Source organism: Solanum tuberosum, unplaced genomic scaffold, assembly GCF_000226075.1.
Source record: "Solanum tuberosum cultivar DM 1-3 516 R44 unplaced genomic scaffold, SolTub_3.0 scf00328, whole genome shotgun sequence".
NCBI classification, from domain to species: Eukaryota; Viridiplantae; Streptophyta; class Magnoliopsida; order Solanales; family Solanaceae; genus Solanum; species Solanum tuberosum.
Window position 1 is genome coordinate 614,996 of NW_006239252.1, and position 17,068 is coordinate 632,063.

General features: G+C 35.6%; 1 pseudogene; it reads right to left on the reverse strand.

Moving 5' to 3' along the window:
* Positions 1–1,779: 1,779 nt before the first annotated feature.
* Positions 1,780–10,408, reverse strand: LOC102591727 (pentatricopeptide repeat-containing protein At3g49740-like; annotated as a pseudogene).
* Positions 10,409–17,068: the final 6,660 nt, after the last annotated feature.

Below are 17,068 nucleotides of genomic sequence, written 5' to 3' on the forward strand. Positions count from 1 at the left end.
GAGAAAACAAATTTTGTGATATATATGAAGTTAATACTTGGGTGACCTATAAATTTACTCAATGCGTTTGGCAGGATGTTAGGGAAATGAGAAAAGATGAACTTTGATCTAATGATTGGCTTCTTTTTTTTTTTCCCATTTGGCGTAAGGTACTCGCATTGGAGCTTAATCAAATTTGGATTAGTGTAGTAAAGTTTCATAATGGGGTAAATTGATCGCTTCCTAACAAAGGTGATTATGTACTAAGGAAACTCGAACCCGAAATCAAAACCTCTGATTAAAGATGAAAGAGTACTTATCACTCCGCCACAATCATGTTGGTAATGATTGGCTTTCTCTTGGCAGCCACAAGGGAAAAAACTTCCTTTTACTCAATTCGTTTCTATTTGTTTGACCTACTTTCTTTTCATTTTCAGCAACTTTTAAATTTTTAACTTTTCACGTGACATATTTAAGGTCACTAGATTAAAAGACATTTTGGTACATTTAACATATCTTTAATTTTAGACTATAAGATTCAAAAATCTTCTTTATTTTCTTAAACTCAAGTCAAGTTAAAGTAGGCCAAACAAATTGAAACAGAGAGAACAACATTTTCATTGGATAATTTCACTTACACTCTTTATGTACTTCACAATTACCAGAATATTCCTCAAGTCTTCAAAATTTACAGTGAAATCCTCTTATTTAATTTTATGTTGAAGTCCGACTGAATTCAGATTCGCATCTGAAAGTCTCACATTAAAAGATAAAGTGTTCCCTAACAAAGACTACTCCATACAAAATCCTCTTATTTGTGTGCAATATAATATTAACTCACAACTTGAGAAGGCATATTGCAATAGCAAGAAAGCTCAAAGAATAGAGAGAGGCTCAAACAATTTCACTAAGAAAATATTTCATATTAATTCACCTATCTTTATCATTACAACATTTTTCTTTGTCATTTTTTTGTGAAAGATAACATAGGCTTTCATTCTCTCTTGGTCTTCACTGATAATTAAGACAAACTTGGAAAGAAAAAAAAAAGGCAGTATAGCAATGACATTTTCAAGATTGTAGGGACCTCTTTCGTTGGAGTACTAAAGCATTCATGGCAATTGCATTTTAATTCGTACAAGCAGTGTCAGTCTATTATTACAATCTAATTTCTAGGTGATTTGAATTTTGTAAAATAGGGACTTTAAGATTTTTGACTTCTAACTGTGAGTTCCATTTCATACACCCTTTAAATGATGGGACTTACATGTCAAAGATGTACAATCAAATACTCCCATTCTCTTAATTTAAGTGTCTTAGTTTAATTGGACACAAAATTTAAGAAATAAATAAAAAATTAAATCATATGGTCTTAAACTTATTATATATATAGAATGTCTTAAATATAGAAAGAAACACTCGTTCTAAAACAGGTTAAAAAGAAAAGTAAGAAACTAAAAGAATTAAAACGAAGAGAGTAGTAATAGAAAAGGAAGTGTTGCTATCGTGCAAGTAGGCATTATTTTTTGGAAAATCAATTTAACTATAATAGCGACCAATAAATGGAAGATTAGAATCGCATATTTGGACTTTGGATAAGTATTTGGCTTCCATCTGATTCATAGTACTTGTAATGATCTATTAAGGTAAAACTATTACTGGTGTGACACAAATCTGATTTGGACCATAGGAACCTATAATATATACACGTTTCAAGTGTTTTATTCCAAACACAAGATAAAAGTTGCTTGTTTCCAGAGTAGTAGTAAGAGTACCCAATACAAACTAAAGATTTACGTCTTAAAAGTTAGAAATTTGATCATAGAACCAAATATTAAATGTATAATACATAAACCTGACGTTAGTTGACATTCATACCTCCGACTTTGTGTGTGTACAAGTAGGTATGTAAACTTGTATAAAGTTGAACAAATAGACACACATCCTATGCAACATAATACATGTAAGATGCAGATTGTCACGTAGGACGCATGTGTCTACATGTTCAACTTTATACAAGTTTACGTACCTACTTGTGCACACACAAAGTTGGACGACATAAATAACAATTGAGGGCTTGGGGCCAAGTTAAAAGACATATATATGCTCAGTTTTCCTAAGCGTAGCACAACTTGACACCCAAATCTAGTGGAAACTCTGTGGGAATTGAATGCAACTCTTTTACGTTCTTCAGCTCACCACAAGACAACAATATCTGACTTTTCCACATTGAAGAATCACACAAACCTCCTTTTGAGAGATGAAAATCCAAAGTTTTCCACCTAAATATATCACACAACCCACTTGAACAAACTGGATAGTAATGTAAAACACACATTAATCAAGATTCAAATTTTCTTTAATAAAGTTCACCAGCTTCACTAACATGTGAGGCACTAACAGCAAATTTCTGAAAGATAATCAAATTAATATGTGTCTCCTCTTTCTTATATTGCATGTTTAGTGTGCTAGCTCTGCACAGCCATACACTAGAAGGAATTGCAAAAAAAATTCTTGTTAACTTAAGCAAGGTAAACACACCTTCATGGATCTGCCGTGAACTGACAGAAATGGAACACTTGCTAAAGGAGAAGGACTAGAACCTGAAGTGAGGGCAGCAAGTTGATAAATGAAAATCAGCATATGAGGTGCACAATTATTTTGCTACATAACATACAGATTGCACACCAGACAACCGATCACATGCACATAATTTTTAATAAGCGGTGTCGACATTTAAAAAAGAAATGAATAAGAATCAGTTACACTATTAGTTACAACTCTTTAGTTAAGGAGGAAGAATTAAATTATTTATGGCAAAAATACAACAGTAATTAGTTATGTTTCACTTGATTTAACTATAACTTTTATGATAGGAGTCTAGACCCCACTTTGCGGGATTACACTAGTATGTTGTTTTTAGGGAAGGAGTCAAAAGATCAAGACCTGAAGTCAACAAGAGCAAGCATAAAGTTTATATTCATTCAGGCAAGAACATGGTTAGGATATAACACACACATCATAGCACAGGACGCAGAAGGAAACTGATGCACAACTCAATCTGATGTGGCAAGTGTTTGTACGCCCTACAGGTCAAGTGACAATAGACTAAAATGTAACATTACTTGTGTCCAGGGAAAAAAAAGTTGATAATTGGCATTATGATCAGAAAAGGAGGAAAATTATCTCATGATATAAATGGTGAAAGGTAGTTGATCCATTGTCTTCAACATATGTGGGCTACTCAATACAGCAATCCTCCAAAGAAGGGTGTAGCAAACAACAGCTCATTAGGGTGCAAAGTGCATTTGAGATTAACCTCCAAGGTACATATCACTCCATGGAGTGTAGAAGGATGTCTAACTAGCATCTAAAATATTATCTGCTGTGAGAACTTAACTAGTTAAATTTTAGCTGGAAAACCATATAAATTCAATAGGGGAAATAGCATAACCACATGAGCAATCCATTTTGTACAACATCCATTCATAGAAGTAGCAGTAGAAATGGGAAATACCTAGAGGCTAGAAGTAAGTAAAACAGACGAAACAATTAATAATTGAGATTGTCTCCTTCCTTACTCTTTTCATGCTTAGCTAGTTCACCTCAATCTTCAAAGCTATGAGTTTGGCTCTGGATTACATCATTTCATCAATTATCAAACATATAAGCATGGAAATTTTGAATTCTGGAAAATATATGAAACATGTAGCTTCGCTACAAATGAATAATACAATGCAGCAGAAAAGGGACAACTCTTTTCTATTAATCTCACTTCTTTTTCTCGCTTTTTATTTTTTTTGAGAACATAATGCACATCTTTTTAACACATTAAGATTTGACCTCATCTGAACCTATTAATAGGCAGAATGTTTACAAAAAATAAAATCAATACAAAATTCAACTAGCAACAAAAAAGATCAAAAGTTTAAGCCGTGGATCCTGCATGAGAAACACTTTCTTGGCAACCCACTCTACCACTAGGATAAAAAGCATGCAATTTCACCACGCTGGCTCACTGAAGAACTTCATTTACTTTATATAAATCACTAAGAACAGTCTCATCAGTCAGCCACTATGCATCAATCATTAAAAACATTAAAGCACATGATATTAGAAGAGTAATTGAACTTTTGCTGAACTATACTGCACAATATTGTTAACATCATCCCAATTGAGTAATCATATTCATACATAGGGTTGATGCAATTTACGTTAAAATGTCTTTCCAAGTATGCTTCTATTTTATCAAAGCTCACCGGTTTCACTAACATGTGAGGCGCTAACAGCAAATTCCTGAATAATAATCAAATTAATAGTTGATGAGAATATATATGATCTCCTCTTTCTATATTGCATGTTTTGGTGCTCTAGCTCTGCACAGCCAAACTCTAGGAATTGGCAAAACCAATCCTTGTTAACTGCAAGAAATGCAACACTTGCTAAAGGAGAAGGATTAAAACCTTAGCGAGGGCAAGTTGATCAATGAAAATCAGCATATGAGGTGCACAATTGTTTTACTACATAACATATAACTGCACACCAGACAACCAGTGACATACGCAAAAATTCAAAAGGTAATAGTTAGGTTGGAGGATTCAAAACCTTGACCCTCAATGATAAGATTTAAAGCCTTTACCAGCATGCCAACTGAACTCTTGATGACAAGTGTTGCTACTCGTTATGAATTTATACAATATATATGTGTGTGTGTATTTGAATGTGCCTCGACACCTAAAGGCAAGATGGGAGTGTCAAGTCTGATCAAAGATACTTACATTGCACCCAAGGTGTGGCCTAGTGGCCAATGAAGTGGGTTTAGAACCATGAGGTCTCAGGTCCAAATCCTAACAGAGATTTTAAAAAAACACTAGGCCTGGTACCTATTGATACTAGGAGGTGACAAGTATCCTGTTGAGTTAGTCGAGGTCTGCGAAAGCTGGCTCGGACATGTCATCAAAAAAAAAAAGTCTAGCCTGATCAAGGATACTACTTCGTATATGTGAATATTTTACTTAACTAAGTTGCATAAGATCTTCAAATTGTTACACATCTTGTAAATGTTACATGCTTACTTAAAGTTAACATCTTAGGTATATCAGGTGCTGTGACACATTATTCAGCAACACATTTATAAGTTTTACTAAGACATGAAAGTTAAGTAATTGTTTATACGGAAAAGCTTGAAAAGGAAAATTACACAAATTGGCCATCACAGCTTGACTATGTTTTGTGTTTACTTGGAAAGTTGAAAAGAAATTGTTTACTTGGAAAGTATTATATTGGCTTAGAAATGTCATGTTTACTTGGATGTGTTACATGTTTGGGATTTATAATTTAATGGAACCTTTTATTTAAAGAAAGATACCTTTTATTCCACCTTTATCCTTACATGTTGGAACTGTAGGTATGATATGAAGTGTACTTGTGCTGTCTATTTTCTCATGTACCATATTAATGTTTTGTCTTCACTGCATTGACATATGCAGAAGCCAAACTGAAGGCACAGTCCATTAGATATCCAATCAATGATCTCTTGAGTCCGATAAACAGTTGGCTGAATACCCTCCTCCATGCAGGGAATTTAACGTCTCAATGGAATGTGTAGGGGATCATCTGATGGTCTGGGACTTCTGTACCTCATTTGGCAGGTTATTGCACCTGTCACCATTCTCCCTTGAAAAATTTGAAAGGGCTGTCTGTCAAAAGGGCAGCAATATTGTTCTCATAACTGAATGTCATTCATTTTTCTTTTGAAAGGTAACAGTGAGTATTTCATAGCTGTACAAAAGACCAAAGCTGAAGGTAATATTTGAATCATGTTATCTTTTTCTGTTTCGAAGGTCAAGAATTCTCAACTTTTGAAGGATTTGTTTTTTTCCAGACATATGATTGATTAATCTTCCCTTAAAAAACAACTCTTGAAGGATGTATGTTTTTTTCCCAGACATATGATTGACTAACCTTCTTATGTTACACAATCTGATCAAGTACCATATTTTGTGAACTCTGATGACATTTATATCTTTAGAAGGCAAAGTTGGAACCGGTCCTGATGTGACGCAAGCTCCAACAATCCTGAGGGGACTATTGGAGGTCCGAGAGTCTCAAGGGCTAAATCCAGTCTAATGGGCAGGAAGCAAGAAAAGGGAGGGTGTGGCAACTCCTCAGATACTGGAAGTGATAACCACCTCAGAGAGAGTGGAGATATGCCAAGTAGCTACGGCAAACAGACATCTCAATCAAAACATTCATTAGAAATCAGGTTTACCTTTTTGTACTTGAAATTTTTCTGGAATTTGGATGGTAACTTGATGATGTCAGTTTCTTATTTTCCGTTTTTTTCTGTCTATTGTTGCTTCCTGTCTGATGTTTGATAGTGAGAGTGAACTAGCAGTCTCCTCATTGAGAAATGCTAAGAAGAGAAAGGTTGACGTCAAAAATTCTACAGCAAAGATGAATGCTTCCTCTAAGATCACTATTGATAAAGGATGAAGGGAAGGAAACATTAGAAAACAGGAGTATGGACCAAAGAGCTGCTCACAAAATGAGGACGAATTAATGAGATAAAGGAGCATCTTGTAAACAGGAGTAAGGAGCAAAGGTTAGTATCCTATCCTCTCTCTATCAAGCTCTCTGGTTCTCTTTCTTCGACACACAAGCATGGTGTCTCATGTTAAACAGACAAGTGGACATACTTACCTAGATGTCTGTTGAAATGGCTTCAGGGTCCGCAATTTGCACAGTGCAAATTGTGACTCAACATGAATGTGTTTTACTTGTATTTGTTAAAGATGTGTTCCTTATGTGTCTGTGTATTACAGAAAGAATATCTTGAACGGGAATTTATATATCCTCTAGGCAACTGTTATTATTGTCATGGATTGGAATCTGTTAATCATCTGTTTATTCACTGTATAATTGCTAAGCAATGCTGGGAGCTGTTCCTGAACCAGTGTGGGGTTACTTAGGTTATGCCTTCAGATATAAGAAGCCTACTAGTCAGCTGGCAAGGGTAAAGTATAGCAAGGAATCAGAAGCTATATGCATATTCTGGACCATCTGGAGAGAGAGGAAAAATGCTTTTTTCGAAAACAAAAAAGAATCACATCTAATTGCATGTTTATTTCTGTAGGCATTGTCTGCTTCTGATATATCTTCATGTACCAGCTTGGTATTTCTTTAATAAAACTTCACCTTATAAAAAAGAAGTATGTGCATATTTCATTGAATGCAAAACAATTTATGACATATCAAAAAGAGGGAATGGGTCATAAGTGTTAGCAGATCGGAATTGAGAGGGACAAACAATAAAAGACCTGCACACAAAAGTACACGCCTGTCGTCGCACTAGGTGGTTTATATCCACCTCCCCCTTTGCCCCAGATAGTGTAAGTCCAATCATCACAGCTTTGCCTCCATTGCGAACGCTTTGCACACATTGCAAGAATGTTTGTGGTCTCCACAAAGCTTCAACAGCTACATCAACACCGTAGCCTCCTGTGATGTCCTGTACAAGTTGAATAGCTGATAACATTAGTTTAAGCAGTCGGTATGTTCTCAGATGCAAAGCCAAAAATCTATTTCAGAAGAAGAATTCATTTTAACAGCCTAAAAGGCAAATAGCTATGGGAAAAATCTCCCGATAAATGCACGTGTAAGTCATTTCAGAGTGCTAGAAGGAAAAATCAGATGCTAATAAATAAAATCCAAAGAGCTAGTATTATAAGCACAACCTTTCCTTTATTATTGGACCGTGATAGGTGCAACACGTTTTTGTTCAGCTGGTTGATAAAAATAAAAATAATAAAAAACATATACCAATAGTAGTAATAGCACTAATTTATTAGGACGGTCTCACCATTAATCACCTGATAGTCGACATTCTCTATTATACTGGTTTTACCCATAAGTTTGTCACATTAATCAAAACATTAAAACAGTGCTGTCAACGGTGCACTCAAAATATTCCATTTTCATTGCTAGTCTAAATCTTTAAGACATAGTACCTTTCCTCCACCATGAACAATCTCCATGTGATAAGTAAGGTTGAACTTCGAAATCAATCACGTCAAGACATCCAGCATTAACGAAATGAGTGTTAGGACCCTATCCAACTGCTTCCTGGTTGCTTTAACACTCCACATTTATTCATCAGTTTCCTCACATTAGCAGAGTCCTCCCAGTTCTCTGCACTAGCATAAATATTGGATAAAAGCACATAAACCGTGGGGTTATTCTTCTCAGTCGCAAGCAGAAATCCCACAGCAATTCTGCCTAGTCTAACATTGCCATAAGCAGCACATGAACTGAATAATGTCCACCAAACAGTGGAATCTACATCAACATGCCTATCTTTTACCAGTTTTTCTGCCTCATCAAGATACCCAGCCCGACCTAGAAGATCGACAATGCACGAGAAATGGTCTGCTGTAGGTTCTATACCATAGGTATGAATCATGGAGGTGAAAACTTCAATGCCTTTATCGATTAAGCCTGAATGGCTGCAAGCTGATAGAACTGCATTAAAGGTCGTGTTATCTGGTTTGACCCCACCTAATTCTTGCATTATCTCAAAGCAATGTACAGCTTCCTTTCCTTTCCCATGTTGTGCATATGCAGTAATAATTGAATTCCAAGAAACTATGTCTTTTTGTGTCATTATCTGGAACACCTTTAGAGACCAATGCAACAATCCACATTTTGCATACAATGTGATGAAGGCATTCCCTAAAGATATTTCTGAGATGAATCCAGATTTGAGTATGTAAGTGTGAATCTCCTTCCCTTGTTGTAGAGCTGAAATGCTGGCACAAACACTCAAAATGATGCTAAGAGAAAGGGTTAGGCATCAAACATTTTCACTAACAATCTCAGAGAAGAGGTGCAAGCACCCCATGGGTAGTCCGTTGAGATGACAACCAGAAATCAATGTATTCCAAGAGATCATGTTTCTAGGGAACATGTCATGAAAAACTTGATAAGCTTGCTTCATTTCATCATGCTTACAGAAGGCAGAGAGCAGTGCATTAGATACTTCAGTCTTCAAGATAAGGGCTTTCTTTAAAACAACACCCAAAATTATTTCAACAATTCCTAGAGACTCTGAGCTTGCGAGTATGCTTCCTATCGTAAACTCGTCTGGCTCTAACCCTTCCTTCTGCAGCTGAATGTATGCGGAAATTGCTGCTGTCCAAACAATTTTGCGCATAGCTCGTAATCATGGCATTCCACGACACCTTATCCTTCACCTTAAGTCTTTCAAAAACTAAAAAGGCTGCATTCAAGTCCCCGCAACTAGCATGCATGGTTATTGTTGCATTAGCGATAGACGTATAGTTTTCTAAACCTATTCTAGCAACTTGAGCATGCAGTTGAGAAGCAATTCTAATACATGAACATGAACTCATTATGCTCACAAAAGTGAGCTCGGTAGGTCTCAAAGAAAGCTTACGCATATCCTTGAACATTATTAATGCCTTCTCAGCTCTTTTCATACTGACTAAACCAGTGATCATTGCATTATAAGTTACATGATCAAGCACTTCATCCACAGCTTCTTCAAATACTCCAAAAGCATCAAAATCATTCTTACAGTTAAAATATATGGTAACCAAAGCATTAATCACTGAAGCTCTTACCAAAAAACCCATCTTGATGACCATCAAATGCACTTGTCTTCCGAAATCCAATAGCTCCATATCACACAAACTTAAAACACTGGCAAAAGCATAATTATCATATCTAACACCCAAAAAATGCATTCTTTGAAACAAATTCAAAGCAATCCCGTGATACCCACTTTCAGCACACCCAGTAATCATTGCATTCCAAACAGCCAAATTCCTCTGCGGCATTTCATCAAACACCTTACAAGCATACCCAACTTCCCCCATTTTTGTGCAAGCAGACAATAGCGAAGTCCAAGAATAAACATCTGGGGTTTCATTTTCTTTAAAGACCCTTTTAACTGAACGCAAATCTTTAGATTTGGCGTAGAATGAAAGGAGAGAATTTGATACATGTGGGAATTGTTTAAGGTCTGTTTTAATGGCGAAGGCGTGCAGCTGATTGCCGAAGCTAGTGTTTACGATGTTGGTACAGGCAGTGAGAGTGGTTGAAAGGGTGTAATGATCTGGTCGGAGATGAAGGGAAGAGTGAATTTGGTTGAAGAGAGAGAGAGCATCGGAGAATTGGTGGGAATGAGTGAAGTTTGAAAGAAGGCAATTGAGTTTGATGAGTTGTTTTGTAGAGCTTTCAGTTAACTTCATTCTACATCCAATAATTCTTATTCCATGCATTACAACCACTAGGGTCGTGCATAAGAATAAAATCAATTTTGAGTAGATTATAATGGGTTAAGATAACAATCGAGTTAAAATTCGATAAATTCAATCCCATCCAAATTTACTTATGACAAAATGACTTGGGTAATGGCCGAAAGAGGTGGGGAAAATTGGGTGTTAGAATTGGGCATGATATTAGGCTAAGTTGATTATTATCTTAAAAAGAAAATTTTAGCACCAGTCATATAATCACTTTTCTTGGAAATAGCAGAAGTACCCCTCTCACTTTTAAGTTTTAATCAAAATTTCTCAATAATTTTTGGTTAATGATGTGAACTTGCATTTTTCGTTCGTATGAGAAAGCTATGTGTTGATCAATTGATTCGTAAATATATTTGATAAAAAAATAATGAATGTGGTGAATATTAAAAAGAAGAACTAGAAACTAATTTGAAATAATAATAAATTCTATGATAGTACATATGAATAATTATTAGGGAAAATGGTCTAGTGTACTATTATACTTGTACGCATTTATATTATGAACCCTTCTATTTAATATTTTACCAACGGAACCCTTAAACTCAATAAAAAACAGTATATCAAACCCCTCTGACCATTGATCATGCTGATGTGGCAATAAGATAGTTCAGTTGGCGAGACAGTGTATCTACTCGCGTGTTAAAGGCAGGTGAATACCATATTTCAGTTAAAAAAATAAATTAAAATCATACAAGAATAAAATAAAAAACATTTTTCTTCACCCACTCAACCCTTTTTCAACCATTATCATCCCTGCCCAACCTCTATTTCATCTAATTCAGATCTCAAAATTGGCATTAACACATCCTTTAGTCTATTGATTCACCGATGAAGGAGAGAGTGACGATGTTTGCCGGAGTTCACTGATTCGGAGTGGAGTGAGAGCGAGGGAGAGGTGGCGTTGGCTCCTTTTTCTACAAAACGGGAGGCGGCGAGGAGGTTTGCCGGCCGAAGTTGATGGTGCAGCAGCGGGTTGCTGGATCTGTGGAGTTGGAGAAGAAAGAAAGGAAAATGGTGAGGGTCTGTCGGAGATGGAGACAAGTGAAGGAGAGAATATGTGATTTCGCTGGCAAGAGGAGTGGCCACTACAAGAAACAGGATTTATTGTGGCAATATTTAGCGGCGAAACTATTTGTTGCTACAAAAGTTATATATCCGGTGGCGACATATGAAGGCGTCGCAGTAGATAAACATTTAGTGGCGAGTTATGTTAACTTGCCGCTAATAGTCATTGCTAATTCTCAATTATTTGTTCCCGCTAATACCAAATTTTTGGCTCCATATTCTTCAGTGGCAACATCTAATTTGTCTCATCTAAATGAATTTTGTGGCGACATGACCGCTCCTAATAAGTCAATTTATTAATTTAACATAAAAAGTTAAAAGAAAACAAATGAAAATATCTGATAAAAAATTACACACATAACTTTTCTCTCCAAACACTCCTCTTCTCAAATTTCCGCTTCATTTCTCTCCATTAGCTCAACTTTTCTTAGGGATTCTTCAAATTGTCACTCTCAAATCTGTTAAATCACTTCTCATTTCACAAAATGTGAACTCTATTTAGGTAAGTGCTCAAATTTCTTTCAGATGGTATTTTTTTCCCCTAATCTTACTTATATTTCTTTAACCCATTCATAAATCTGTAGCAGATTGAAGTGTTTTGAAGTTTTAAGGCAAAAGGTTCTCGAAAATCTACAGAAATCAGAAGTTGCTGGAAGGTTTTAAGAAGAAAGGTTCGAAGTTTGATAATCACTACAAGACTTTGATGTTTTCGAAGTTTTGAAGTTGTTCAAAGGCTTGTAAGGTACCACTCATGTTAACTCTCTATTTATTTTTCATATTTTGTCGATTCTGAATCTCACTATTGTTTTTGAGCTATCTCTTTCTCTAGGTTTATTGAAGATTTTTTTTGAAATTCTAGATCTGTAGATGTTGTTAAGTAACTGCATGTTCATATTGATGTCGAAAAATGTACAAAAATTGTTGTTTTAAAAGAAAATTGTAGTTCTAAGTGTGTTGTTATTATTTCAATAGAACTCGATTTCTGTATATATATGTTAATTTGTTTGAAACCTTCTAAAAAGTTTCAAGAGTTTGTAATCTTTTCCCAAACATAAAAGCTTGTTGGTGATTTGGTTTACTGAAGCTCTTGAAGTCTTATTTTTTCAGCTGAACTATAATATTTTCCTTAATTGGAGTTCTTGTTGGTTAATAAATGGCTCTACCATAAAGAAAACCACCGTACATCCTCGTGTTTGGACAACTCAGTATGCTGAGCTCTTGATCTTACTCGATTAGATTAACTAAAGTGAAATATAGATACAAATGACTTAAGAGTATGAGTCCATGGCCAGCTAAATCTGCTTGTATGTAACTTTAGTAAATGGCCTTGAAATGAAGTTCTAATGGTTTTGTCAGTTCTGGAATGTTGAGTTTTGTCTAGAATTACCTTTGTTTGGGTCTCAAGGCTTTCAAATTCATTTCAAGATATCTTCTTACTTATACGTTAAAATGGAGCCTTGGGTGTGAGACCTACTTTTGTCGAGACGACCTCCCCTGAAAGTTTTGTAAGTTACATTAAGTCCAGAATTTTGTTTCTAATTGGGTAACATATTTGGTTTACGTTGGTAGGACCCCGAATTATTTTCGGAGGTCCGATTGAAACTTGGGATTTGAATCACAAGAGCTGGTGCAACACCTACTGGTGCAGCTGCTCTTGCGGAACCAAGGCTCGATCCTACAAAGAAGTGGTTGCACATGCGAAGGTGACCAGGTCACCAAGCCTCGACCCTGTGAAGTCGTGGTCGCAACTACAACCTCGCATATGGATCCAAAGTCTGTAATACTAGATTGTATATGTGTAAACAAATTGCTAGGGCCAAGGGGCTTCTCTGTTTCAGAATTGAGGGGAATCTATCTTCTCTTACATGAGAGTATTAGGAATTTTTTGTTATTAATGTGAGTGTTCATTTGTTGTATGGCTTCTAAAATTCATTGTAAATCTATATTACAACTTACTTAAAATATCATGCAGGCGTTTGGACAATATTTGGTTGAAATTTAAGAGTAGTTTGCGGTGAACATGTTGATTATGATATAGCTGCAGTAAAAAAGAAGCATTATGAGTGTGTTTGATTTTCCTGAAATTCGTCAAATAAAATGTTGATGTTGACACTATTCAAATTCAAAACTCTAAAATCATGGGTGAATTCAGAACCTATTCCTAGACTAGCATGTGATGATGAAAAAAGAACATGTTCCTTGCAACAAATGGAAATACTTTTTTGCATATGATATTTGTTTGTATTCACCGAACACATAGATTCATGACACATAAATGTACTCTCTGCTAAATTAAACCTACCCTTTTGCAATCTTAAGTTACCAGATAAACAGATCCATAAGATTGAACATCAGGAGTACTATTCGTAACCTTTTATCCTCGCATTGGTGACCATGAATTCTTAGTAGTGTTATTTATTGCTCCAAGTGAAAAAGCATCCATGTGCCTTCAGAAGAGTGAGTTGTAACTAGTTTACCATTTCCTTGAACCCCTGCACCTCAACAACTATTACAGGTTGACCAATCCTTTCATTGACATACATGACATTTTTAAAGTCTCTACTACGAATTCATGCTACTTGTATAGAAGCACCTATAGTCTGTAAAGTTTGCCACGAGCTCTATTTGACTTTGCTCATTCTTTGCATACACACTAGTGACAATAGCTGAGAAGTTATTACCTCGCCTACAGAGTCAGTCAACACATTTTATCCTCGCATTGGTGACCCATTTTCTACTTTGCCATAGCGACAATAACAACAATCAAGTCACTAGTGTGTTCTTCTTTATTTCATTTTTTATTGTGGAAGTTGGAGAGAGATTTCCTTGGCGATTTCTTGTGGAATTCTGTACATTTAGTGGAGAGTAGCTTGGGGACATCGTAAATGATGTTTTTCACTCTCATAAATCCACTAGACCTTGTTTAGATTCAAATTCTTGATATTTATGTTGTATTGTTACTTTTAACTACTTACTTTCTTTTAATATCCTCACAACTTATGTTCCTTTTTGTTTTGCTGGATTTTTCAGGTCATTTTCCAATCAATCTTGGCCGGATTGTGGTCTACATCTTTCTAGCAAACTTTGATATTTGTGTGTTCTTTGATTTTCAACATTAGGTATGCCATAGCAAGATCACTACTCATTTAATTCTCAATTCTAGTCATAGCCTCATTATTGATATTTTTTACTTTATTTATCCAGATTTCTCTGCCACGCATGATCTCGCAATTTTCTTTTCTAGTTGTTTTTTTTTTTTACGCTAAATTATGACATATGACCATTACTGGAAATTTAATTCTTGTACGCAATTCATGATTTTTTATAGATATATTTCACTGAAAATAAGCTCTTTTTTTAACATAAATTGGTACTTTGAATTGTTGTTTATTCTTTTGGATCTTCATTTTTGTGCAGTAAGAGTCGAACAGATTCCCAGATGGGTCCTCAATTGAATTAATTAATTAACTGCTTTTTTTCTTAAAAGTAGGAATGTATAAAAGTTGGTTAAATATTAGGAATAGAGTTGATCAAAGGTATATAGATGGAGTGGAAGGTTTTCTTAATTGGGCATTTAGTCAACCCGGAGTGAACACTATGATTCGATGTCCTTGTAAAGGGTGTATGAATACAGTGTTCAAGCTAAAAAATGATGTAAGATAAGACTTATTAAAAAAAGGCTTCTGGATTCTTATAAAGTGTGGGACTTGCATGGAGAAGTGTTAGCTAGAGTTGAAAATTCTAATGTCACACATAGAGATGAAGTAGAGGATGATAGCAATGACGATGATGACATTACTGGAATGATTCACGATGCTTGTGGATATACAAATGTGGAGAATAATACGAATTCTTCAGAGGGTAATGAAGAGCCAAATATCCATGCAACAAAGTTCTACAAACTATTAAAAGATGCTCAGACAGAACTTTATCCTGGTTGCACAAAAGTCTCAAAGTTGTCTTTTATTGTTAAATTACTTCACTTGAATTGTCTTAATCATTGGAGCAACAAATCGATGGATGAGTTATTAATCTTCTTTAAAGAAGTTCTTCCCGATGGGTCATTTGTGACTACCTTTTTCTATGAAGCAAAGAAAGTTCTTTGTGACCTAGGCTTGGGGTATACCAAAATAGATGCATGTCAGAATGATTGTATTTTATATTGGCGCGATTATGCCAATGCCCAATTATGTCCCAAGTGTGGTAGGTCTAGATGGAAGTCACAGGAACACAAAGGCAAGAAAGTAGCTCATAAGGTATTACAACATTTTCCTATCAAACCAAGGCTTCAAAGACTATACATGGCAAAAGAGACATCAAAGAAAATGAGGTGGCACAAGGAAGAAAATATTGATGATGGTGTCATGCGACATCCGTCTAACTCAATAGAATGGAAATCTTTCAATGAGCGTCATCCTACTTTTTCAGATAAAATTAAGAAATGTCCGATTAGGTTTAGCAAGCGACGGATTCCAACCTTATGGAAATATGAGTACCAATCATAGCATTTGGCCTGTCATTCTAGTTACATATAATTTGTCACCATGGGATTGCATGAAGAGTTCATATTTCATGATGACACTTCTTATTCCAGGCCCTAAGTCTCCTGGCAATGATATTGATGTATACTTACAACCAATGATTGAAGAGTTGAAAGAATTATGGGATGGGGTGGAGACTTATGATGCACACTCAAAATCTAATTTTCTTATGCGTGTGGCTCTCATGTGGATGATTAATGACTTTCCTGCATATGGGGACCTTTATGGATGGTCAACCAAAGGAAAGCTTGCATGCCCTTGTTGCCATAAAGACACACAATCAATTTCCTTACGTAACAAGTTGTGTTATATGGGTCATCATCGCTTCCTTCCCACAAATCATCCATGGTATAGAAATGGGTGTTATTTGATGGGAAAGTGAAAATGGGTGTGGCACCTAGCCCTTTAACAGGTGATGATGCACTTATACAGTTACAAAATTTGGGCAATGTGAGTTTTGGTAAAGGATAAAAGAGAAAGCGTAATGTTTCTGCCAATGCTTACAACTGGAGGAAGAAAAGTATTTTTTTTCATTTGTCTTATTGGAAGAGTCTTAGGTTAAGACATAACCTAGATGTGATGCACATAGAAAGAAATGTGTCTGACAACATTTTATCAACTGTGATAAGTAGTGTTGGAAAGACAAAAGACACATTGAAAAGTAGATATGATTTTGTGGACCTTGGTATTAGGCAAGGGTTGCATCCAATTGAGGATGGAGATAAAATTTTGTTACCGGTAGCATGCTATGCATTGTCCCCTGATGAGAAGTTCAAGTTATGTGATTTCTTAGCTAATTTGAAGGTTCCGGATGCCTTTTCATCAAATATTTCAAGGTGTGTTAATGTACTTGAGAAAAAGATACATGGATTGAAGTCTCATGATCATCATGTATTATTGCAAGACATTTTACCAGTTGCTATACGTGGTTTACTACCTAAGGAAGTGTGTGAACCAATTATAGCCTTAGGCAAATTTTTCAAGAATCTATACTCTAAGTGCTTGACAATTGAAGATCTTGATATCCTTGAGGCTGAAATTCCAATCATATTGTGTAAACTTCAAATGGTTTTTCCTCCGGCATTTTTTGATGTCATGATTCATTTGCCAATACACTTGGCCAGAGAGGCAAAACTTGGTGGACCAGTTCAATAT